General features: G+C 44.6%; 1 protein-coding gene across 1 annotated transcript in view; it reads left to right on the top strand.

Annotated features, from left to right (window-relative positions):
- The first annotated feature begins 7,226 nt into the window (after positions 1 to 7,226).
- The window catches only part of LOC123024077 (PDZ domain-containing protein 2-like), a 79,595-nt gene continuing 60,080 nt past the window's right edge, over positions 7,227 to 26,741 (top strand). Inside the window, exon 1 of the mRNA XM_044431371.1 lies at positions 7,227 to 7,336. The gene's annotated coding sequence lies outside the window, so the exon portion shown is untranslated. The remainder of the gene's footprint in view (positions 7,337 to 26,741) is intronic.

The raw sequence follows: 26,741 nt of genomic DNA, 5'->3' as shown, positions 1-26,741 counted from the left end.
GTGGTACCTTTTTATCTACTTGCATTTGCATGCTTTCGAACTGCAAGGTTGGCAGGAGCTGGGACGGAGCAACGGGAACTCACCCCGTTTTGCAGGTTCGAACTGGTGACCTTTCGATCTACCAGCCCAGCAGCACAGCGGTTTAAATCACTGCGCCACCTGCATCCCCCAACTTAGATAGATTTGCTAAAAAAGAACACTAGAAAATTATGTTTGCAATTGACTGAAAGAGGTAAAAAATAATATACTTAGTGGAATCAGCTTGTGGGACTGGACTTCATGTATTCAACAGGTTGCTGCAAGACAAGTATCTAGGCTGCATGTCTGCCATTCCTCGGGCTGGTTTGGAAACATGCGTGCTGCACATTTCCATTTCCTACTGGGGATGAATGTTCGTGGAAAGACTTTATTTACTGCATGATATACCAGTCTTTGGATTTTGACCAGAGTTACTATATTGTGCATCAAAAATGGGCTGCAGTCCTCAACTTGCCAATTTAAAGCTTAACATTTCAGTTCACGTTAATGTAGCTCACTTCAGTCCACTTACGGAGTCAAAGAGACTGCTGGGGCACATTGAATATAGAAGCTCCTGCTAAAAGGAAGGGCAGGACAGGTTCATACTCAGCCCTGTGCAGAGACAAATGAGGCAAACCCAAACAAGATTATTTTAAATACAGTAATAAAACTTTATTTAAGGATGTTCTAGACAGGATTGTAGCCATGGGTGGTTCTGGTGGAGGGGAGTAGGAAGACTGTCATGGAGATTTCACAGGCCTTAGACCAGCCTTTCCCAGCCTGGTGCCCTACAGGTATTTTAGACTACAACTCCCAGTATTCCTGGCTATGCTGGCTGAGGCTGATGGGAGTTGAAGAAAAAAAATCTGTGGGGAACCAAGTGGGAGAAGTCTGCCTCAGGCCAAACTAGTCCTGGGAACAGCAGATAACCAGCCTAGAAAGTTGTCATTATTCACTGAAAAAGAAGTAGTGGTGGTGGTGGTGGGGTAGCCCAGAACAGCTTGCTCCCCAAACCAGAAGCTAAGTGCCTCTGTCCAGGGCACTCTCCAGGTTATCCTACCGCTAGCACCAAATACGGAGGAACAACTCAGGTGTTTTCCCTGGATATGTTTCTTTGTTAAACTGAAGCTATGGTCTGTGGAAATCCTTGCCCGAGTTTTTAATCAAAGGTCCTTATTAGATTTATATCCCACCTTTTTTCCTTACAAAGAACTCAAAGCAGCTTGAACTCAAAGCATTCTCCTGCTGCTGCTCTCAATCTTATCCTCACAACAACAACCCTGTGAGGAAGGTCGGGCTGAGAGTTGGAGACTGGCCCAAAGTCTCCAGTTAGCTCCATGGCTGAGCGGGGACTAGAACCCAAAGTCCTAGTTCCGCACTCTTAACCACTACGCCACGCTGACTTTGCCAGTTCTGCCATCCTGAAACATTTGTAAAGGATGCAATAAACATGCTCCAAACAAACAAACAAATAAAATAATAATTTGACCTCACAGCTAGGGAATGCTGACTCAGTTATAAATCCACTGTCATCAATCCACCCCTCCCCCCACTTATTCTAATATGCCCTATTAGTTTGGTAACTAAGGAGTAAGCATCGGTCTGACAACGCTAGAGACAATTGACAAAGTTTTGTGGCAACATAAAAGACTAACACATTTACTTTGGCTGGCATGCAAGAGATTGCTCTATTTGCCCACGTCGGATGCAGCAAGGCATAGATGGCATATATCATATTGGCGGATGAGCCTGTATGTGAGTCTTTGATGTGACGGACGACATGGCTACACCTGAATTGTAACACCCTGTATTGTCATGGGGTCAGGATGGGCACCTGGGACTCCAACAGGTCTGGTTCTATATCTGTTGGCATCTTCGCCTGTCCTTGCTGCTGAATTAACCCTCTGGCTGGCTGCACAGGTCTTACTCAATGCACCATTGTCCAGGATGTTCAATAGATGAGAAAAGGACATCTTTTGGTGGTCTTTCTTTGTTTTTAAGGTCCTACAAGCAGGACCTTAAAGTGTGGTTTTTGCTGCAACAGACTAACAAGGCTGAACATAAAACTAAAAGGTTTATTAAGGTAATTATATACCTAAGGTAACAAGGCGCCACTTTTCAAATAATAGGTTATGTTTGCCTAATCGGACTTAGGCTAAATATACTTCATTGCTATTTCTATTAAGAGAGTCTTTTTTGCTAAGATGCTCTCCATAACTTTCCTCTCAGATCAAATTTTCCTCAACTCCACCCCAGCTAATCTCTTGCAACCACGAACAGATGCTCTTGACAGCAGTTCTCCTCTGTCTCCACTTCTTCCTGTTGTCCCCAGCTACTAGAATTGCTTGCTGAAGATTCCTCCAGTCAGATGCCTGTTTGAAACCTTTTGGCGCTGGGCGCTGCTGCCTGCTTGAAGCTTCACCACAGCCTCACTCAACAGCTTCGGGTCTGGCATCCAGACATTCCAGTCAGGTCCACTCAGAGAGGGCTTTCTTCTTCCCCAGCTCTAAGCACTCTGCCTTAGGCCAACAACCATTAAGCCTAACCACCTTGTCATCAACTAACTTCAGTTTTCCCTAATAGTTCCCAGAAGCAGTTTAGAGTCCCTATTCCCATTTAAAGGGAAAAAGTCCTACACATTCCAGCCAAACTGGGGAATGCTGGGAGTTGCTGGGCCTTTTGGATTACATCTGAATGGGCTTTTTCCAACTCTCCAGGCCAGTCATATTCCTTATAGAACTTGTTAAATGCCAATCATCTTTGCTGATCCATCTGACCAATTCAAAGAAGGGTAACTTCAACTAGACATATTCTAACTTAGCAATTTATAAGCAACAGTAAGCAAGGCTGGGTGTGAAAGCTGGACCATGAAGAAAGCTGGCCGGAAGAAAATTGATGAGTTTGAAACCAGGTTCTGGAGGAGAGCTTTGCAAATACCCTGGACTGACAGAAAGATAAACATGTGGGTCCTCGATCAAATCAAGCAGGGCTTTCCTTAGAAGCAAAATAGCAGAGCTGATGCTGTCATACTTCGAGCTCATCATGAGAAGGCAAACTCCCTGGAGAAGACAATCATGCTAGGAAAAGTCAAAAGCAGAAGAGGAGGAGGAAGGGCAAATTAGAGATACATTGACTCCATAAAGGAAGCACAGCCTTGAACTTAGAAAAGTTAGGCAGGGCTGCATGGTCAGGACATCTTGAAGGGCTTTCATTCATGTGATCACCGTAAGTTGGAGACAACCTAATGGCGCATAACAACAAACCAAGGCTGCCACAACTGTTCTTGGCCCCATATGTGGTACCCAAGCCAGAATCCTGGCCTGCTGACTAACATGATACTATCACAGGGGTCAGTCAAAACAAAGAGACATTGCAAAGCACAAACAAACATGCAAATTCAGTGTTTCCTCACAGTCCTCCTTTAAGGCCAACATTTTAAAAAGTCTTGCTGCACTGTTCAAACACCTGCCTTCATCTGTCTTCCCCGACCCCACCTGGCTCTGCCACTCCACTCCACAGTGCCAGCTGAAGCAGGCTGCCTCCTCCTGTGGATTGCAGCAGTAGCCCTGTGTCACAGAGGAAGGAAATACCCAGCCCTCTTCTGTGCGGAGACAGAAAGAAGAGTGCGGAAGCAAAATTCCTCCGTTACTCCACAAAGAGTAAACATGATCCAGGCTTCTAGTTTTCCAACTGATGCTGGTCCTAGAATTACTAACACACAGCAGGTAGTTACTTTTCAGTCTTTATAAATAATGAAAGTTTTATTTCAGTAATATAAAAACTCAAATAACATTAAAACATATTAAGCTACCAGTACTTGATTTCTGGCTGTCTTTATAGAGTCACACCCCTCAGTTTGCATATTCATGAGTGTCTTCCTCAAAACATTTCTGGCTTCTTGGCTGGTGCCAGGCATTAATTCATAAATGTATCAGTACAGCTGAAAAAAAGAAAAGCAAAAAGGAAAACCCATCAGCATCTCCTTAGAGGATTTCACAGTGGTAATTGCCAACTTTATATGTTTTTGCATATAAAGGTCAAAAGGATTGATTGATGGATCCTGTTCTGGATGGCAGCCTTTGTAAAAAAAACAAAACAGTGGCAAGTAGAGATAGAAAGTGGATGCAAGAAACTTGTTCTCCACACAGAATCTACCACCTAGGCACTTGCTGCGTATGTATCACCTCAAGGGAAAGCTTCAGGGGACGGACCAAGGATACCTTTCAATGACCATGTGAGCAGATGCTTTCTAACCCTTATGTTTCAGTGTATTATTATTAATAATATTACATTATGTGTATGCCTCACCTTCTTCCTGTTGCAAGGAAGCCACGGGGGTTACAAGAGTTTCCTGCTCTCCTCACGAAAACAGTCCTGTGAGGTAGGTTAGGCTGAGAGTCCGTGCTGGCTCAAGGTCAGCCAGTGAACTTCATGGCCACATGGAGCTAGAACCCAAATCTCTGGAGTTCTGGTCCAACACTCTAACCCCTGTGCCACACAGGCTCTCATTGTGGTGGCCGATGGGATTGGGAGAGGCAAGAATCTATTGCCTTAGTTAAGTGAAAATGGAGCAGGCAGAGGTCGAAACTCTCCGTTTCAAATCAGTCCTGAATCCTCAACACGCATTCACAGGTATTCTTGGCTGACAGCTGACCAGGGATGAGAGAGGAGCAGGCGGAAGACCAAAAGGAGGATCTGGTGGGGCCACGCATTGCTTGCAACTGCCTGCAATTCCTGCGGGCTGCGGTGCAGATTTAATATTATCTGGATGACACTGTCATCTTTCAGATGAGGTGAGTGCCATCTATTATTCCCTGAATACTAAGTGATGGAATTAAAGCCTTAAGCTGTTCACAGCTTACTCCCGCTGTGCTTGTCTTCCACAATAATTAAAGTAAGGAAGAAAAAGCCCTGTGTTTCTTTTCACAGTTCAGGCTCGTTTTGTCTTGGTGCTAAAGCAGCTGTGAACCTGGGGACACTCTTGGGGTTCACACCACCTCTCTCTGCTCTGCAATTCTCCGTCAGCAAAGAAGGGAGGGAAATCAGCATGATCCGGTTGCTTGGCGGATTTTTTTTTTCTTCACCTCCAATTACAGGAGATTTTGAAAACAAACAAATTAAGCAAAATATCATTCATTCATTCATTCATGCATTCATTCATGTTGCTGCTAGTACTTGGTGGTAGGGAAATCCCGCCCTGACATGTCACTCAAAAGGGGTTTTCCCGCCCAGCGAATGGAACACCTCTCCTGCCTGGAAAATACTCTGGCCCCGCCCTATTCAAATAAGGGGGAGGGGCGTTCTCTCCTTGAATGAACACTGGATGCAAACGGAGAAGGGAAGCGCTGGATTTGCTAGTCTCATTTCCAAAAACCAAAGCGAGGTAAACGGGCGGGGCGGGGGAAACTTTGAGTTACCAATCAGGCTTTTTCTCCCAGCCCTCCAGCCTATCGGGAAGGGGAGAGGCGGGCGGTTTCTACGGTGTTTCCCCAATGGGGACAAGCGGAGGAGCTAAATTGAGAACAACAGTAGCGGGAGGACTCGGATTCTTGGTCCTCCTCCCTCCCTCCCTCGCTGGTCGTGGCATCGCATTGCGAGAGTACCTGCCTGCCTCTGGACCAGCAGCAGGTGAGATTGGCTACGGGAGGGAGGGCCGGGCCGGGCCGCTTCTGTGAGGCGGGAAGGAAAGACAGCAGCGGGGAGAATGGCTTTGGCATCAGCAGAATTAAGACGCTGGTACGAGCCAACGTGTAGTTTTGCTTTTTGCCGGAGATGCGGGTGCGTGGGGCTCACAGGGGAATCCATTCGGATGGCGCTGAGGGAACCAAGATCCTTGGGAGGCAGGGTGGACACGGCCCCCCCATCCAGACCCTGGCTTGGAATTTGCCCTCCCTCTCCTTTCTGAAGAGGGGTGTGCTGATGGTGGGCGACATCCAAGAAAGTTGACAGAGGTACGAGAGGCTGGACTCTCTTCCTCACCCTTTAAAAGGGGTGGGAAAAAATAATTGGAGTGATGCCCACGGGAATGCTGCTGAAATTGAAGGGAGCACCCGAGTCGACCTGTAGTCATTCGCGGGTGTCCATTTAAGAAACCGGCAGATTGGTGAGAGGAGGGGAGCGGCAGCAGCCCCTCTTAATCTGGGCAAAGAGCGTCCCCGTTGAGGAGGCTTTAGGGCCCACCTCACTGCCCTTGTATACAGTGACATGCCCTGCGCGGGTGAGTGAGATCCTGTTTCTCAGAGAACGCGCTGGACAAACACAACAAGTAAGCGGAGCTGCTAGTCCATAAGAAACATTTCCCAGTTATACAGTAGGGCAGCGCTTTTATTGGAACTGAGCGGGATACTGCTATCAGACGGATCCGTAGCCATCCTACAAGTTCTGTGGGGTGGGCGTCAAAAAAGTCTTCTGGTTTGCAGGCCTTTTAAAGACCGAAGTGCAAACTGTTTTTAAAAACTACTTGTTTTAAAGAAAATATCCAGGGTCAGAGAGGGTTGGACTGCAACTCCAGTCATTTTCAGCCAGCACAGCTCCGGTTGAGGCAGCCTGATCTGGCGGGCGCCGGGGGTAACTCGTCTCGATCCGGAGAAAGGCATCCAGTCGCTCGCCAGCAGAGAACTTCAGCTGCTGGGACTTGTCAGGGCGCTGCAAAGACTGGGGGTGGCGGCTGCGTAGGTAGGAGGAAACTGGCCCGCCCGCTCGCCCGCTGTGCGAGGAAGCGAAGAGCTGGCTCCCGCTCCTGGAGCCACTCGCCCTCCCTCCTCCCGGACCCCAGGCCGACTAGGCTGGGGAAGCTGCCGCCGGGCGCTCCGCTCGTCTCGGGCGCGGGGAAAGGGCTCCCGCGCTGGAGAGCACGCAGCGCCTTCTAGAGGAGAGAGCAGGCAATGACAGCTGGGTCGGGGTGCGGGGAGGCAAGGTTTTCGGTAGAGCGGCCTTGCCCCAGCCTGGTGGCCCCCTCCAAGTGTGTGGAGCTGAACTCGCACCATCCCTTCTGAGGATGATGGGAGCTGCAGCCCCACAGGCCTGGAGCAGGCCATCAGGTTGGGGAAGGCTGCAGGAGAGAGCACATCTTTGCCAGGCGCACCTTGCTCTTGGCTCATGTACTTGGTTTTGTTTCTCAAAGGGCTGGGTGCTGAGTGGAGCAAACTGCAGGCTTATCCTCCAGATTGCCGGATGGTGAGGTAAACCTTCAGCCATTTCCCTCCCCGCGCATGAGGGACTCTTACTACGAATGCTGCTAAATGAGGGCACCCCCTCCCCTCCAAGACTCCTGCATGCAAGTGGTTCTCTTTATTTAAACGCTCCTGCTGCATCTCAGGTGGGTCCTGGTTTGGTTGGCCTCATTTTTCAAAGCGTGCTAACAGGGCAGCTGCAAGTGGCACCTGAGGCTCAGACGGCCAGCGCAGCAGAAATGAGAGACTCTGCCCAGTGGGGCAATTCTAGCAAATGAGCTAGCTAGCGAATGAGCTGGGAGAGGAGTGGGTGAAAGTTTATCTTCATCAGTAGGACCTACTGGTGACCTTCTGACAATGTTGTGCAAGTGACTTGCAAAGGTTTGCAGAAGTGGGTCTGTCTTACCCTTCATTATGTGCTTTCTGCTGTAGACAAAGAAACACCTTAGGATGCTGACCTATATCTGTTTAGACGGAAACATTCCTACACTTCCAGCACCCCCCAGCCAGCCATGTGCTTCTAGGGCTTCAATACACACCTGATGACGTAGGCTCTGGCTCATGGCAGTGCCTGTCACAAGGCATCCTTTGCTGCTCTTCTGCAGCGGGCCACATGCCCATTGTGTGTGCTTTTTAAAATATATTGCTTTTATTGCTGTTTTAAGTTTGGTACCCAGTTAATATTCTTGCTGATTTCACTGTATTTTTCAACTTTTGCACATTTCTGTTTGCTTTAATGCATGATTCTTTAATGTTGTAAGCCAACTTTAAGTCCCAGTATTGCAAAGAGGCAGAATGTAAATAAATATCATAATAAGGCACTGTTTGCGACTTGTTTTTGAAGGCTGCATAACATATGGAGTGGCAGTCGTAGGGTGGTTTAAAACATGTGCATGAGTTTTTGGGAATATGCTTTGTTCCCTCCTCTGTCCATGCAAACGTATGACTGCTTGAATAGCGCTCTGGTAGCTTGAGTTTGCAGGTCTTGTATGCATGCCATACGCTCTGCTACTTAAGGGACCATACATGCATTGCATAATATGCCTGGCCCACGTTGTTTGGCAGTTGTCTGGGTTGGATGTGATGAGAGTATTGCAGAATGCCGTGGCTAGGGACTATCCCTTCCCACACCATCCCTGTTTAAATAGGGATAGTGTCTTTCCTCCTGGTCAGCTATCAGCTAAGCTGGAAAAATAATCTGTTTTGCTCAGAAGTGTTCCCATCAGGCTTTAGGTGTTCCTCCATGATCTTCCCAACCTCTCTGAGGTCTCAGAAATTACAGCAAGAGGAGATGGATTTTACTATTTAGTTATTTAAAATATTTTATCTCACACTTCAGCAAAAAGACTTCTGCAGTAACTTATAAATCATTCATTCAGGAAGACAGTCCCTGCCTGTAGGTTGCAGCCTAAAAAGACATGACATGCAAGGAAAAAGGGATGGGTAGGGAAGAGGAAAAATACAGCATAGTTCTTTAGCAATGCTGGTGGGATGGTTCCCTTCTTTTTCTGTTACAGCTGGCTGGAATGGCTGCTGGTGTGACTTTCATGAATAAGGACTTTGACAGGGCTGGTCGAATGGCTCTGCCTTCCATCCCATCTCCTCTGTAGAGACGTAGCTTGGTAGAGGTAATGGCTCAAAGTGCAGCTTCCTGGTTATGGGGGTATTCTCAATTGGCAGAGGAAAAAAAAAATGTTCTTGACTCCCTTCATTAAAAACACCCCACAAATCTCACACACACACACACACACACACACACACACACACAGAGCCTTGGTTCACATGCTTGCTGTGTGGCTGACAAGCCATGGGCTGTAACTGAGTTGTCAGCTGCTGCCCAGACCCCACAAGCTGTGCTATCAGCTCAGATGGCACAGCAGGTAACACCTGTGCAGGTAATTTGGGAAATGGGGCTGGCATGTGAGTGGCACATGCAGTGGGAGAAAAGAAACCATCATGGCTTTTTGTCTGCATTGTGATTGTGCAAACAGGCCCACGGCAAGGGAGGAAAAAATGGGTAAGCCGTGGAGCCATGAAATCAGGAGGTACAAGCAGGTCTGTGACACTTTTATCTACAAAACTCAAACATCGGTATAAGATAAGAACAGTGTCTATTGACAGCAGCAGTGATTAGCAATAGGAGATTCTCTCTAGATTTGCCATGCTAATTTGACAGCTCCTGTCCACGCCTAAATTAATGGAACCGAGCCTTCTGATAAATTCTTAGTTCAGCATTTTTATTTTGGGGTCTCCCTCTGAAACCTTTTGTCAAAGAATCAAGTTGGCAGCAAAATGTCCTGGGAATCTGAAATGTTCTCTCACTGCTTGCTGAACATCCATCGCTTTGATGTCAGCTTTGCGACCTCTTATTCATTCACATGGGGACTGTGCTTGTTTCTTTCTCGCTTGTCTTCCTCCCTTGAGGAGATCGTTTTGGGCTGGGAGCTGAGCACGTACAGTGGGTAGAAGCAGCTGAGAAGCTCTGGCCTCCTGGGCTGTGATCCCTTGACCTAAGAGAAGGCACACAGTGCCGATGATGTAGTCCAGATGAGCGTGTGGAATCCTCTTCAAAAATTAATTGCTGCTAATCTCGTGTGAATGCTTGATGATTCTGCTTTACTTACAGATGGTGGGCTTGGTTCTTTAGCAAAAGTAGGGAACTTTAAGTGATGTGTTCATTTCTGCCTACAAAGTTTGTATGAAAATTATGCTGAATCCCACTTCTTCCCAGTTGTTTTGTACTGTTTACTTAAAGCAGTACCAATTTCATTAAAAATAGTACTTTGCATTCTGTTACATTGGTGCAATACTATGTGCATTTGGGGAAGAAAGCCTTACAATGCAGGAAGTTGTAGGACTGTTTTCTGTTTGAACATGTACGGGATTGTGCCATAAGTATTTTAAACTATTCAGACTGCTTCGCAAAGATTAACTTGATAATCCTTATAACAGCCGTGTAAAGCAGACTGCTTTGATCTCCCTGTTACAAGGGGGGCAGATAAGCAATTGAGAAGAGAGAGCTTTCTAGGGTAACTTGCACTGCTATTCTGTATGTGTTTACTCGACTGTGTTTAGTGGCAGCTCTCTTCCAGGTTGCTTTAAGAGGCATAGCTTGGCTCCTGGGCTTCTGAAACACATTCACAAGATTTTTTTTCCAAAGCCATAGTTCTGTAGAAATAAGGCAAAAGGAAGGACTGTCAAAACTGTGCAGCCTTTTTAATTTATAGGAGATATTCAGTGTTAATCACTGTCAAGGACAGCATTTGTGGTCCACTAATTAATTGAAGTGGTAGGTGGTACCTTAAGCAGCATTCACAGTTGCTTGCTAGTTGTGCTGTCTCTCACTCTTAGAGTCCAATCATTCCAGTATGGCTTCTCTCTCCTCTCTTAACAAATTGTTGCATGCTAGTTTAGAGTGAAGACAAAGAAAACTTGAAAAGGGGATAGAAAAGAGCCCGGCTCTGTGCATGTCTGCTCATGAGTAAGTTCCATTGAGACTCACTCCTGAGTGTGTGAGTAAGATTGAAGCTTGAAGCAAGCTTATATTTGGAACCAAGGTTTATCTCCCAAAGCTCATATTTTAGGTGCATTACAAGTTATGCAGCTCAGTAAAATAGAAGTAGGCATTTGCAGCTTCACTTTTTGAAAATCTTGATTTGCATTCTCCTTTCTGAACCTGGTAGCTGAGATTTCCCTTCTATGAAGAAGTGGGAAGAGCTGCAGACAGAATGGTGTGGGAGGGGACTGGGAGCTATGGTAGTAGCACCAGAATGTGGGACACACCTGCAGACATGGGTGCCATTCATACTCATCTCTGCAGCCACTTAGGCTAAAAACTTGCTTTTCCTCTTTTGTTATAAGTGGAAGTTGAGGTTTTCAGAAGCACAGACAGTTTTTCCATGGAGTTCTGTCACTTCTATGAATGTGATATGACTTCAGAAAAACAGCTTGGGCAGAGTGTTTTTCATTTATACTGAAGTGACAGACCTGCACTCTCCAGGTGCTGAACTCCAGCACTCGTCAAGAAAAATGATAAAGGACTGATTTTTCCTCCAGAAAGTTATATCTTCACACACACACACACACACACACACACACACACACACACACGTTCTCTCTCTATTACACACATACAAATGCACCTATGATATCTATAGAATTTAATAAATTCAGATACAAATAGTTGCATCAATTTCCTTTCCTTGTCATGGTTTTGTCTTGTTGAAATTCACAATTTTAAAAAAGCGCCCACCCATCAGTCCCAGCCAGTGTGACCTGACAGTGGGAGTTGTAGCCCAGCAGCCTGTGGTGCAAACAGGCTCCTCCCTCGCTTTTCACACTTACAGCAGATTCCTGACGCTGCACTACATATTACTAGGGAAATAGATCTGAGCTGGAAAACTTAATTTTAATTGCTGTTGGCTTTAGGATTGGAACGTAAAACGAATTCAAATGCTAAGTCAACTCTAGCTGTGTGTGTGGAGTGTGGCACGGAAATGTCACCATATAGAAAATGGATTCGTGTGTGTTCGAAGGAAGGACTTATATGCTTCTTTATTCAGTGACCTAATAAAATCAGACAGCATGAAACATCTGGCAGCTCTTTTTCATGGGTAAAATATAGTTCAGTGTGCCATTAAGCATATCCACTCCACCGGGTTGGATGCACAGTGCTGTAAACCTGAGAGGGAGAGCAAGAAACTGAGTAGCCTACAAGCCAATCAAAGCTTTACTTGCATCCAAAATGAAAGCAAGGGAGGCTGACCTTGAAACCTAGAATTGCAGTTAAGTGCATCACGGAAACGGTGTGTGCATTTGTGCGCTGCACTTGTCATGTAATGCTTGGGCCTTGGAAGGCCCTGTTTTCCTGAAGGGACACCAAGTTACAGCTAATTGTTTACCTTCCATTCATAATTATTGCTTACGTGCCCATCTTCAGTTCCTTTTTTGTAGAAAGTTGAGTTGGATCAGCACTCGTAGCTGCTGCTGATCTTATATAGCCCAGAAGGGTTGAACCCAAGAGCTGAACTGCATTTCAGAAAAGCTCTTCTCAGAAGCACATTTCAGTGGTAGGTGAAGCCAAAAGTATGGAGACAAAATTCCAGTGGACTTTAGCTTGAAACTTGTGTTGCTTGCAGGTAAGGCCTTGAAGAGACATTCAGCCTGGGGAGGAAGAGCTGCACAAAACCGAGGAGACTGCAGATGTATGAATGGTTAGTGCACAGGGGTGGGCCTGGGGAACACGGGGGGCTGGGGTTGTCCCCATATTTTGATCATGGGTGCCCCTGATGTAGCCAGTATATCCTGAGGAGCACCAGAATGGAATGGAATTTAATTCCTCTGTGCTGCCTAGCTGAGTGGATGCTCTGGGTCAGAAAGGGTAGATACCTGTTCAGTTTTTAAAAACAGGGATAGATAGTCTGTGGCTGTGGGACTTAATCTGTTTCTGAGAAGCCTCTTAGCCGAACCCAGGGCTGACTTCAGGTTTGTGGGTGGCTCCTGGTCCTTCATGTGCCCAGCAAGCTTTCTGTGGTGAGGGACAGCAGCCGTGGCACAATCTGGAACAGGCAGCTGTGAGACACCTGCCATTTAAATTTCCCACAATGACCTAAACTACTATTCTGGGGCATTGTGGGAAATGTAAAATGGCAGGTGGTCCACAGTTGCTAATTGTCAGGTAAAAACTGAGCTGGATCAATGGGCAGCTGCGGCGGAGGTCCAAGCTGGCAACAGGTGGCAACATCCTTGGGTTGTGGGATCTACCCAAGAATGTAGAGCACTGAGGAAGGGCCTGCTAGTCCCCGGCTTGGCCACCATTCTGAGGACTTCTGACTATGCCCCTCAGTTAGCTTCTCTCATGTATGCTGCAGTTCAGCTCTGTTGCTCCTTCCATCTCCATCAAAAGAAGCAAAGGCTCTGCAGATCCTTCTCATGGTGCACCTTACTTACCCAGCTCCATGTGAGAGACAGGCAGGGCTGCTCCTCCCATTGGGCCGAGTGAGGAGATTGCCTCAGGTGCAGAATGCTGGGAGGTTTCTCCTGAATCACCCAGCTGTTCCTGGGTTGGAGGATAATGCATGCTACACAACTGACCTGTGCTCCCTAAGGCAGCCTCTCATTTCGGCTGTAGCAGTGAGCACTAGCTCATAGTAAGGGTTCTCACTGCTAGTCCAGCCATCTTCTGCCCATGGGATGGGGAGGGGGTGCCATCTTTGGATTCACCTCAGGGGGCAAAAGGGCTCAGAATGCTCCAGGAGCCAACAGGAAAGGTAGGAAAGATGTCTCGTTGGACAGTTCTGCCAAAGCCTCTGATGCTTCGTGTGCAAAGGGTCCAAAGAGCCCTTGGGCTGTGTTTTGGCAGGAAAGCATCACAAGGATGGCACTCCTCTTGGCCTTTCAGCTCTTCCTCAGTCCCAGAGGCTTAACAAACTGTTGACCTGGCTTTCCAATCTGAATTGACTTGAGCATCAGCTTTGGGGAGTGTGAGACTGAAAAGCCATCTGACTTGGTGCATATTCTGTTTTGCTAGAAAGATAAGCAGAACAGACAACATTAAAGGCTATCTCACAGACTGTATTTTTCTCCCCTCACCCCAGAATTGCTCGGAGGGGCAAGCAGAAGTCTGGCATCCACACCGGCTCACTGACCTTTGCATGACCCGTGTCTGTCAGAAGCTGAGGCTCTTGAAGTTTGGGCAAGGAAGGTTTCTTGCAGGGTGAATGCATCACATTCGGATGTGGAGCCATGCAGAGCCGTGTCTCTGGAGAGCTGCCCTGCTGCATTAAGGGGCTTGGGTTGGCGGCACGGCCATTCCCTTCCCCTTTACTGTTCCTAGTGGCCACAAAAGGGAGGGGTGTTGCCTCTTGCTGCTGACTTCAGAAAAGCAAACACCCTGTGTGAGCTTTGCGGTGCAGCTTGGGAAGGTTCGGATGAGTTCAAGCCTTGGCAGACAGTGGGATGTACTGGTTTTCCAGATCCCGGTACTGAAGGAACCTGCTTTTACAGGTCAAACCAGTAAATGTGGGCTGATCTGTAGTTCTGAAGGGGAAGCTCTCATGCAACAAGTACTTTTCTGTTAGGGAACAGGGAAAGCAAGAGCGTGAATGAACAGGAATATGCTAGTGGGACCTGCACCACATATTCTGATGTGGAGCACTCCTGTCCAGGGTTCCAGCCAGCTGGTCCTCTAACTTTTCAGGATGCTCCATGCTCTTCCTTCCCTTGCTCTCCCTCCACCAACCCTCCTGCCCGCAGACACTCAGTATTCTCTTGTTGCTTAGCTTGTGGAGTCCTCATTGGCTGTGATCAAGTTCCCGTTACTCATAAGGATTTCTCCTAAGGCCTTTTTGTACCTCTGTCGTCCCCCTGGGATCCTTCGATAACCTCTCTCTTGTGCATGGGTGACACTTTGGGTACATAAGGATCAGCAGAGGAGAATGAGTTGAGTTTGACATTAATTCATAGCAGGGTAAGGACCTGTGTCCCTAGGAATGTTATTAAGCACCAGCTCCCACCATCTTTCACCACTGCTGGTAAAGGTTGGAGTCCTACAACATCTGGAAGTTCCATGCCCCTGTTATTTTGGGTAGCATGGTTTTGAGGTCCTTGCAGCCCAGGCAAAAAAGAGATCCCACAGATATTGCTGACTTCATGGAGGAAAAGGTCTTGAGAAGAAATACAGTGCAGACAATATCTAAATGCTGCTTCTTACCAAGGCTTGAACAGTTGATAATTGATTCTAGGCCAAGTTAACAAAGATGCCTTTAAGCCCTTTAAACTTAGGATGCTGCTTAAAAGTACAGCATTTCTACTCATGTGTGAAGGGCAAGGCCCCCAGTTCAAGTCTCTGAACTAGTTTCCATCATGCATTATTCAGTGTTTTTCATTTGACAAGACTCAGGAGATCTGTTGGCTTCTTTTCTTGCAGGCCAAGTCCCAGCTCAGTTGTCCCCTGCCCTGAGTCTTTTTGCTGTCATTTCACAATGCAGTGCAAGCCACTCGAGATTACATGGTGATGCAAAACCTAGAAATAACATTCCTTTCTCAGATTTTCCTTATATCACCAACAGAATTGGTGAGTGTAAATATCCCACCACATAAGGCTTATTTACAAGTTCAGCAAAACTGCAATGAAGAAACTTTTCGGAGCTGTAAAATTTCTGAATGCAGTTTTATGTGTGTTTTTAAAAATGCTAACTCACATAAAATATTTCCCTACATGTAGAAGATTGGCACTGAGGATCACGCCCCCAGCCTAGCTCTTGCCTGATGTGAGAGTTTTCTGTATATAGGGGAGATTTTAAAATAAATCCAAAGAAACCTTCTAAACAAGAGAGAAGAAATGTAATGCTCACTCAGCCATGAGTTTACGTGAAAGATGTTGCTTGACCTTGGTGTGCAAATTTCAGCAGGCTTGCTTTGAAAGGTGATAACTTGGATGCAACCTTGTGGGTATTTTGGCCTTGCTCATGGTGTTGGAGCCCTTTCATACATCGGCTGCTCCTGCTGCTGACTTCCTGTAGTGGAGAGCGTGTGTATGGGACATAACTGGTCATCATGAGCCACCCCAAATCAACTGGTCATCATGAGCCACCCCAAATCAAAGGTGAATCTTACTTGGACATTCCTCAGTTGGAGTGTTTTTGGGCAATGGGCCTCTCTTTCAACTTATATTACTGCGTGAGCATATTCCCAAAATTCCTGCATATATGGGTTTACATTATGACCTAATATTTCAAGGAGATTTCACATATGGAAAATGTCTGGTTGCATTTGTTCATAGTCAAGATTTCCATCGATTTTTGCATTTGGCTCCTTCATGGATGGATGAAGATATAAACCTTTTTCATCTGGTTGCCTAGCGGCATAAACTCTTTTTAAAAGCAAGCGGCATAACATTGGTCTAAAAGTGATTTGAGCCTTTTTATCTCAAAAATCCTGTCCTTTTGCTATATCTAGCGTTCTCTAGCCATCTGGCAGTGTGTCCATTAAGGACACCTATTTAAGTGTATTTACTGGTTTTACTACTTAACATTATGTGTTAAGCCATTTTTTAACCTGCAGACCCCACGGATTTCATTGGGGCTGCCGAAATGAAAGGTGAAGGGAAAGTGGAATTGCTGTTCCAGTCCAAGCTTCCTGATGTTCAAGCTTTACAGAAATGGACATACAGAGACACAAACAGGCCAACCACAAAATTGGTATTTGATCCACAAAGAGGACTAGAAAGTTTATAATATAGTTGACACCTTTAGAAGGGCGAAGTGATAGCTGCAGATCATAGTGGTATTTTCAACAAATGTAGATAGAAGTATTTCTAAAGTGCCCATATTTATATATTAAAAAAAACGTAAGACATCTTGGGACGTTTTTCTCATGTAGGATGGGATATAAGTGTTTTAAATAAATAAAATACCCTGAAAGAGCCACTGCAGTATGTGTGACAAATGCTCTATCCCTTGAAATACATGTTTCCTGGATGTATCTCTCCTGTTTAAACACAGGAAATGGCCTCATATGACGTCAGATTATGTGTCCATTAAGCCTGTTATTGTCTATTCTGACTGGCCGTTGCTTCCCAGAGCAGGAATGCCGGAGTTTGAACATGCATACAGAGCAGGCATTCTGCCAATGAGCCACAGGCCCTTTGGGTGGGTAACTGGCTGGGGGCCATACCCAGCTGAAAGACTGAACATTGCATAGAATTGTGTGTACAAATAACGACTGACAGAAGTTTTCGCATGTTTTATCATAGCACAGCATTAATTGAAAGCTCCACATGCTGGAGAAACAGTTGCTCTGAGCTGCTTGTCCTTTTGCTGAGCAATTCCATGGCGTGTACGTTTATGTCACCTTCTGCTTTCAGTTATGTCCTCCTTGATGGATAATGAATTTAGCAAAATCGTATTAATTCTGTGCAACCTTCTACATGACTTTCAAGTAAGTATACTTTGGATTTGCAGCCCAAGGCCACAATCCAGTGTAGCGTAAGGATAGGTGCACTTAAACCCTTTTAGATCATTTGGTTTCATTGATCCAAGCCATCTTGGAGTCTGTCCCAGATCTAGCAAACGAAGAAACTTAGATCTGCAGAAGCCCGCTTTCTTATGAGCTGTGTTCTTCTTCAGGGCCACTCAAACAAAAGGGTGTCTTTCGTCTCCAAACCCCGTTAGCTTATTTTCCTACATTTTGATGCGTTCTGGCCTGTTGTTTCCAAATCTGAACTGCCACAGCCTTACAAAATGTTAGTTAAAAATCTTGTAAAATGCTTGTAATTAAGTAGAGCATTAAGTAGATTTTTTTCCCTCTATATAGAATTATATTTTGCGTGGATTAATATTTGATAGGTGATATAGCATAGCTGGACCTTGCACATACAGTATCTTCTCAGAACTATGTCCTATTGAGTTTAGTGGGTTTACTCCAAAGTAAGGAGGTAGGTTTGTAGCCTCAGTCTAAGCTGTGAATCTGGATGTTCAAATCTCCTATGTTATTAATTTTCAAAGGTTGCCCTCATATACCCATTCATCTGGAACTAAGCCTCACTGAACTCAAGAGGATGATCTTCTGAGTTAGCTTCTACTGGGTTGCACTTTTAAGTGATCACAGTTAATCCAGAATGACTACAATTCTCCACAATCCTCAAATTCAGAGATAATGCTATACTAGTACTTTTGCAGGAGTTACTGAGATAACAGTTGCATTTTAGAAATCTTACATATACAACTTGTGTGGTCATTTAAATCATGTCACCTATTATTGCACCTGAATAAGAATGCACATTTCCTCCTGATAGTGCTTCCAAGCATGTTCTTAAGGGAGAGAAAAGTGAAAATTCTTGTGTCTAGGTAACCCAAATCTGCAGAGTATAATTACTAATTTTTCTACATATTAAGAAGTATCCTAATCACAATAATCAAGGAGCTCAATGCTCTGTCTGCTTTCTGAGAAATCCTCTGGCATTGCCCAGGGGTTTTAAGTCTGTCTTTGCAAATGTAAGGGACTAGAAACTTGTTTGAAAGCAGCAGTTTCTCTGATTTCTGAGGCTCATTCCAAACTGCTAGACGATATCTGCAGCTCTGACCAGAGCGTGTAATTCCAAAGCATGACATTTCAGCTCCTGTTTGTGTGACACTGAGTAGAAGTGATTCGTATTTTGGGGTATGTATTTACACTTGCTTGCTAGCAAAGAGTATTGCTTTGTCATTGAAGCGTGCTACGTCGCCAGTGCTGTGAAGCATAGCTTCCAAGTTAAATGGGACAGAAGACGTTGGATTGTCACTCATCCCTTCTTTCCAGAGGGTGATCTTGACACAGAAACTTAAAGGGAAAACTTGCAACATGCATAATTAATGGCATAACAACCTCTGGGACAGCCAAGTTCTGGGTCTGTTTAGTTGAGTAAAAAAGCAAGTGTGGGAGACATGGCAGAGGTGTGCAAAATTATGCACAGTGTGGAAAAGATGGACAGGGAGAGGTCTTTCTTCCTCACAGTTTAATATTAGAAGCAGGAGCCTTCTCATGAAACTGAACTGTGGAAGATGCAGTGCTGCTTTGCACAGACCGTAGTTAAACAGTGGAATTTGCTGCCACAAGATGTGCAATGCGCATCGTCTTGGATGGTTTTAAAAGCATATTAGACAAGCTCATGGGCAGTGGCTGCTGGTCATGCTGGCTATATAGGAAATTGTAGATTATCGATGTAGAAAGTGGGCCTGTTTATCACTCATCACAGGCTGCCCAGATAAGGCACTCTATCCTCTGAGGAGTAGCTGGAGCAGCAAAGGGGGCCAAGGACTTTGAAGTTTCAGCGTGACATTGTGAAGTTTCCCAGCAGAGCTTGAGAACTGGCCTGCTTTGGAAGGGGCAGAAGGGCTTTCAGGAGGAGAGAGGGAGCAGATGTGAAAACCAGTCCTTCACCCAGTAAGAAGGAGATGGGAGAAACGGTGCACCAGTCAGAGGGTCTCTGATGTTCTGGCTCTCTAGCCCTGAAAAAGCAAGAGCCAGAAGCTGGTCCAGAGTCAGAAGCTTTTATTTATTTGTTTAATTCATTTTTGTACTGCCCAACAACCAAAGGTTTTCTGGGCAGTTAACAACAGTTAAAATTTTAAAAAATGCAACAAGGAAAACGTAAGAACAATGAAGCCATAGAAAAATAATACAGTAAACCAGTAAAATAATAAAACCATAGCAATTGTGGTCAGATTGGTACAGAGGTACAGTAACAGTGCAGAATAAAATGCAGTATTAAAACTAATATTAAAAAGTTAGCTGTTAAGAACACTGAGAAAATTAAAAAGGTTTTCATCTGGTATTGAAAGGAATAGAGAGTAGGCACCTGGCACACTTCTTTGGGGTGCCACAACTGAAAAGTCCCTTCTCCTGGTGGCCACCCTCTTTACTTCCTTTGCAGGTGGCTCCCAGAGAAGGATTTACTGGAAGGCAGGGACAGAGGGGAGATGTGCAGATGCTTCTCCCCTCAACTTTGTTAGAAAGCTGTCTAGATTGCATACAGTTGTATAATCTGTTAAATTTCAATAGAAGAATTGCAGTTCAAAGGATTGTCTTGATTTTGACAACTAGAAGGAAAAAGGGTATGTGGGCTCGGGCACACATGTATGTATGAAAGCCAGTGTGGTGTAGTGGTTAAGAGTATGGGATTGAGACGCAGGCACTCTGGCTCCCCACTCAGCCATGGAGCTAACTGGGTGTCACTGGCCCAGTCACAGACTCAGTCCAACCTACCTCACAGTGTTGTTGTTTTGAGGATAAGATTGAGAGGAGGAGGAGAATTATGTGAGCTGCCTTGATTTCCTTGGAAGGAAGAAAAGGTGGGAAATTAATAATAATAATAATAATAATAATAATAATAATAATAAATAAAAATATATTTTCACACATACATCAGAATCTGTGTTGTGTAGTGGCTAAAATACTGGACTGGCATCTGGGAGATCTGGGTTCTAGTCTCCATTCAGGCACAAAGTTCACTGGGTGAGTTTGGGCCAGTCACTGATTCTCAGCCTTAACCTACCTTGCAGGGTTTGTGTGAGGATGATATTGAGAGGAGGATTATATAAACCACCTTGAGTCCCTTAAAGGAAAAAAGGTGGGATATAAATATAAAGAAATGAGTAAATACATATTACCTCCAGCATTGGGGGCAGTATGCCCCAGTGGGGCAGGGGCAGGGGTTGGGGGGCACAAGTGGGAGGTGGTCCTGTACTCCGGCCCCACTTGTGGACTGGGGTTCATGGATAGCCTTCAGACAGAATGCTGAACTGGAGAGAGCCTCTGCCTACATCCTCTGCAAAGGAACTTCACCTCTGTGATCTTGGTTTAGTCCTTCTGATGCTGAGCTGAAGTGTGGATGAAGTACACAAATATGAACATAAAGAACAATTAGCAATTAAATAAAGAGGCGATTCACCCAGGTCTGCCTGCAAACTGCCCTCCAGAATTCAAGCTAGAAGGGATATGAGTTTTGGTAACTTTTGTGTGCAGTGCATAAGAATACTGCACGTCGTGTGATATCAGGTTTAAATATCTGCAATGTGTGAGATTGATCCAAGTGTGTGTGCTAACGTCTGAAAGGGACTATGGTGAGCGAACTCTATGTGATAGAACATTTCACTGATCTTGTTACATTCACAACAGTTATATGTAGTGATCACATACTATTTTTCCATTTAGTTTGTGCTTTATGTTTTAGAGCCTATTCCAAATGACTTGTAATATTGAAGAACATCCATGTTAAATGTAATTAGGCTAATTTTTAGCGCTCTCAGCATGAAGGGCAGATGGGATACTCCAGTCCACAGCAGGGTGAAGTAACTACTTCAGCACTTTAAGAATCTGTCCAAAATAATTAATAATCCCAAGTTGAGAAAGAAGTCATATTGACCTTATGCTGGAGAGAATAATGTGGAGTTGAAATCTTGCTGATAAATCACATCACATAGGCTGGAAGTACATTTGTAGGTAGGAATGTGGCATAGTTTGGGACATGATGATATTGCAGGGTGGTTCACATATTGTTTAGCCCCAGGTCTGGTAGATGCTTCAGGTTCTTGTTTATCTAGATAATCAAGGAAAGGAAAAATAAGCAGGAACTCACTGTATAATTTCCTCATGCATCTGCAAAGCCTTTCATATTAAAGATATGCTATCACTGAAATTGGACAGGTAAAAAAGAAAAACAGCAACAGCAGCAGATTGCTGCCTTTAGGGCTTGTTTTCCTGGCTGAACTCTGTGCAACAAATAGAAATTGTGGGTGAAATTTTTCCTTTATATATAGAAAAAGCTTCATGGGTTCCACATCTGTTTAACCAATGAGCTGTGCTGGGGAAAATAAGGTGTGTGTATGTAATTTTTAAAGATATCTGTATATTGTCCAAACTTGTTTGTCTGGCCACCTCTCTGCAGTTCTTCCACTCCAGCTCTTAAAGCGTCAAAACTCGATAGTACCACTCCACACATGCGCTGGTCCTGAGAATGGCTCAGCCCACACTGCAGAGGCTTTGCAAGAACTTGATCCAATATGGGTTGAATAAGGGAAATATATGTATAGCAATATAATAAAATTATATAGCAATATAATAAAATTATATTTTATTAATATATTAATGATCAATATGTAATATAATTACATTGTAATAATATAATATATTAATTATATAAATTATTATTAAAATATAATAAAATTATATAGAAATATAAAAATAGATGAATATTGAAAGAAAATAAAGCTGCCATCATTTGATGAATGGTATGTTATAATTATATCAATGCTTCTGCTGGCAAGTTGGAAGGTATGAGATGGTCAGACAAAAGCATGATTATATAAAACATTTGGAAAGATTTTGCAATATGTTGGAAAAATAGAGTTTCAATCCTGTCTGTACTTCTCTGGGACACAGCGGGGCTTGATTATGAGTAGACATGCATAGGATTGTACCATAAATTTCCTAAAGGAAAATGATAACTATAACATTGGTTAGTGATGTGTTGTAATGTTTAGCCTTTGGCATATGGCCCTTTTCCTCAGTTTTAAACATTTGCCTTTTATTTTTTAAATCTAAAGTTCACATGATTAAAGTCTTCTCTTGTAACTTTATTTCAAAATAAAAATAAAGGGAAGGACCCTCAGGACTGAGTGGTATATACTGGCAACTCCGAGCTTTAGGACTTCTTTAAAAAAATAAAAAGGAAATATTAAGCCTTGGGGCAGAGGGCTTTTGTAACGGCTTTAATTTAAAATAGATTAATATTCCCCCCTTTTAGATTTTGTTTTTATTTTGGAAGATCTTTATCCATGCTAGATTAGAAAAGCCTTAAGAACTAAAAAGCTTATGTGTAACTTGGCAAGACTTTACTCCTTCAGACTTAGACATTCTACTGGTGAGAGAAACTTGGCACAGAGCAAGGAGTGTGAATTGATATAAATTATTAAGATAAACACAAGCTTGCTGAAGTACAGGAAGGGGAAAATGACCAGTGAGTCACACTTCCTTTTCATCATTTGTATTAATTTCTAAGTAGACGAGTTCCTATTCACCCACTCTCCCTTCTTTTGAGGTTTCCCTTCAGTTTCTTCTACAGCCTTGGGCCCAAATGTGTCAACTGAAGGAGTGTCCTGTTCCACACAGATAATGCCGTACGCTTGGATGGGATTGGGCAATGTATGGCCTTCTGGGCACTGAGTGACTACAGCTCCCATCAACCCTAGCATAGCCGACATAGACTGGTGAAGGCAAATGGTACTGTTTCCTCTGTACAAACTGGATTGTAACATTAATGTCGCCAAATAAAGGCCCTTGGAAAGTTACCTGTTTTTCAGATACACCATCTTTGTTTTAATAGTTGCACAGTGATATAGTACCCTGGTAAGAAGCAGTAGTATATTTGACTGACCTACTGAGATCTTTTGAGCAGATTCAGTCTTTGCTGAAAGGAATCTAAAGAGGACTGGTATGGGGAGGTCCTAATGTTTGGAGCAGCATAGATCTGCTATAGCGAGTGTCTTGTAATTTGATGAATATCAGCATTAGCAAGTGATGTTTGATCGTCTCAGAGTAATGTTGTGAACTTATGAAAACTTGGAGATACACCACTGAGTGTTGACAACAACTATATGCTCACATTTGTTACTGTATGCCTAGCAAATGGGGAAATTGTATATGAAATATATTCGGATATATACAGTGGTGCCTCGGCTCACAAACGCCTTGGTTCACAACCAAATCGAGTCATGAACAAAAATTTCATGAAATTTTTGACTTGGGTCACGAACTCCACATTGGGTGGCGACCAAGATCACAGCCATCCCCTCTCCCCATTGGTGGGGAGATGGCCACAATCGCAGTTGCGTTCGTGCAGGGAAGATGTGTGTGAACACGGGCGCACTCCTGCAGGAAGGACGGGTGCCATCTCGGCCATCTCCCCTCTCCCCTGAGCGCAAGTGCGGCCATCTCCCCCCGCCTGCCCCGTCATCGTGCCCGTCATCCCTGCACATGCCTCTCATCCTGGCGTGCTGGGGGTGGGGGAGGAGGGACGACTGCGAGTGCACTGGGGGAGGGAGAGACGGATGCAATCGCGACCATCTCCCCACTCGGGGCAACTGCATTTGCCCACATTCATTACATGTGTAGTTGTTTGCTCTTCATTTTTACTTCATTATGGGAATATTCCTGCATTCCCATAGAATATCCACCCAAGAAAGTAGATCAGAAGGACCAGGCTGATATGGAAGAGCGAGCATCAACAAAAAGAGGGCGTTTATGTGCATAATATCTGCACATGCCAAAATGTGTGTATAGCTGTGGGAGTCTGCTGTCCAGGTGCTGCTGATGGACAACTGCAGGTCCAGCTTTTCCTTCTGATGGCTGGGCTTGCATTGGACAGCGATGGCAAACCTTTTAGAGACCCAGTGCCCAAACTGCAACCCAAACCCACATATGTATGATAAAGTGCCAACACTGCAATAAAACCTGAATGCTGAGGTTTTAGTTTAGAAAAACTCATACATTAACATTTTTTGTCTTAAAAGAAAAACACAATAACAGAGCTTTCAATGACACAAACAGCTTTTTATTGAAAGGTAAAAGTTTGCATCTGGCATGCTTTTGCACAATTAATGTGATCTTTGCTGTTGTATGCATACTGATACTCAAAACTTAAAGCTAAAATCTTGTGTTAGTAAGAACAAATGTATTAAAACTCACAACCATCCTTGGCAGTGCACTGACCATCTGAAAGCTTGGACAAGTCACAGCTAATGAGTCGTGGCTCGTGATGTCATCGCCTGGCACCACTACTCCTTTCCAAGCATGCACATGGCCCCTGTGTGCACTGTTATCCGATGCTCGGCTGCTGGGGTGATGCTGGGGCGACATGGCTCATGTGCTGACAGAGAGGGCTCTGCGGGCACGCTGTGGCACGCGTGCCATAGGTTCGCCACCACTGATCTAGAGAATGCCTTCAAAATAGAGAACAGGCCTCGGCTGATCCTTTAAGTAGAGGATTACCGTCTTTAAAGAGGACAATTGGTTACCCTAATGCCTGGCCGAAGAGAAATGTTTGCAATATCCCCTTAAAGGCCAACCATGATGAGGCTGGCTATGCCTCCTTAAGTGAGAGAGATGTACCAACTGGGGCTGCCACTGAAAGAGCTCTAGCCTGCCTTCCAGGCTGATGGAACGCAATGGGATGTGGAACAGGATCCTGGAAGATAAATTCAGAACATCCTTTCCAGCATTGGGTACCCATTCACCTGCTTCGCTGTCAGTGTGATATATATCCCCTGCCAGCAATGTACTTCTACTTCATTCGTAAGAGAAGCAGTTCAGGCTCAATATTAAAGACTAAGCAGACCCACATCTGACATCAGAAATAACTGCATTCCAACACAAGTGGAAATCATTTTATTCTCTTCAGGCTCTCTGCTCAAGACCTGAACATTGCTGCTGTCCAACAAAGGAATTTCAGAGGGACGTTCTGCATTAGACGATCAGAAAGTTCGATCCTATCTGTTTAGGCTTGAATCATGATAATGGTTTCCTGTCCAGTTGCAGATTTTAATTAACTTAACACAATCATCCTAGCACTATCAGCAGTTGCAGCTGTCATAAATTATCTCAAGCTATTTCCCTATCCAAGCTTTACTTAGAAATGTCACAAACTGTATTTCTTTGCATTGTATTGTCATTTGACCTCACTGCTTCCTTTTTTTCTCTGTATATGTGACTGCATGTGAGAGAGAGACTTAACAGAGTGGGGATACATAGATTGTTACATGTGTGAAACATTATTCTTAGTTGGCACATCTGGATCCGAGTTTACAAAAACTAACCATAATTGATTGGTTAGATTTTAAGACAGCACAAGCTTCTTCAGTATTATATACTATATAATAAGTATTATAAATGACTTAAATTTGCAGGCAAGGTAAAAAATAGTAACTCAGCTGCTCGCAAAAGGCTCCTATATCCCCCAATCAATTTAGTGAGGCTTTAAATTAATCCTCATGCCCCACTTACTGTTTTCAGAATCCCTCTATCTCATGGGTCCTCAAAATATGGCCCGGGGGCCGGATGCGGCCCGCCATGCCCATTTATCTGGCCTGCCATGCCCATTTCAACCCGCTGCCGCCCACCTCGCCCTGCACACAGGGAGGCAGCGGGTCACTCGCTTGGAGGAAATAGCCTCCGAGTGAGCAAGTCGCTGCCTCATGCACCTGCCTCCCCTCCCCTCGCCGCGCCCGCAGGCCCGGCTGCCCTCCTGCGCCTCGCCGCGCCGCCCCCACCTCAGAGCATGCGCCCGCACACACCGGCCCCGCTCCCTCACCGGCCCGCGCGCACCGCCAGCACCACCCTTCTGGCCTGCACCCAGCACTGGCACCTTTCAACTGGCCCCCTGCTGAAAAAGTTTGAGGAGCCCTGCTCTGTCTCTTCCTTGGCATGCTCATCTGCATCAAACAATTATCCGCCTTGGTGGAAGAGGTGGGTTTTCCATATATGTGTCCAGATAGATTTTTCACGTGTTCTGCATTTTTTCTGTTACCGTAAATGCAAACCTTGGTGGTAACAGAATTAATCATTCACTGACTTGCAAGTCCCCCTTGCCAGAAGTTTACTCAAGATGTTGGTGTTGTGTGTCCAGAGTCCCTTTTGGTGAGGATACAGCTATGACCTTTGTATTATCTGTTAAGTAAGTATTTGACTAGCAGGAGAAATAACCCTTTGCTCTAAGAAATAACTTAAGGCAGGATTTCATGTGAATTTATGTCACACAGTTACTGGGCAGCTGATGACAACTGAATATGTGAAATGTCTTTGAAAATCAGTGGATTTCAACTTCTATCAAACTTGGGACCTTTTTTATGATTGGTGGAGAAACGCGACTTGGCTTAGATTTAAAGATGTTTTCAAATTTTTATAAATCGATTTGAATATGATTACAGAATGCTAAAAAGATATGTTATAGGGGGCTGACCCAGTACGTCCGATGTATTTGATGATTGATGTTTTTTAGTTTTTAGTTTAAAATCTTAA

The sequence above is a fragment of the Varanus komodoensis genome, unplaced genomic scaffold (genome assembly GCF_004798865.1).
Source record: "Varanus komodoensis strain SLA01 unplaced genomic scaffold, ASM479886v1 scaffold22, whole genome shotgun sequence".
NCBI lineage: Eukaryota > Metazoa > Chordata > Lepidosauria > Squamata > Varanidae > Varanus > Varanus komodoensis.
Note: the sequence above shows the minus strand (reverse complement) of the source record. Positions and strands in the feature narration are given on the sequence as shown.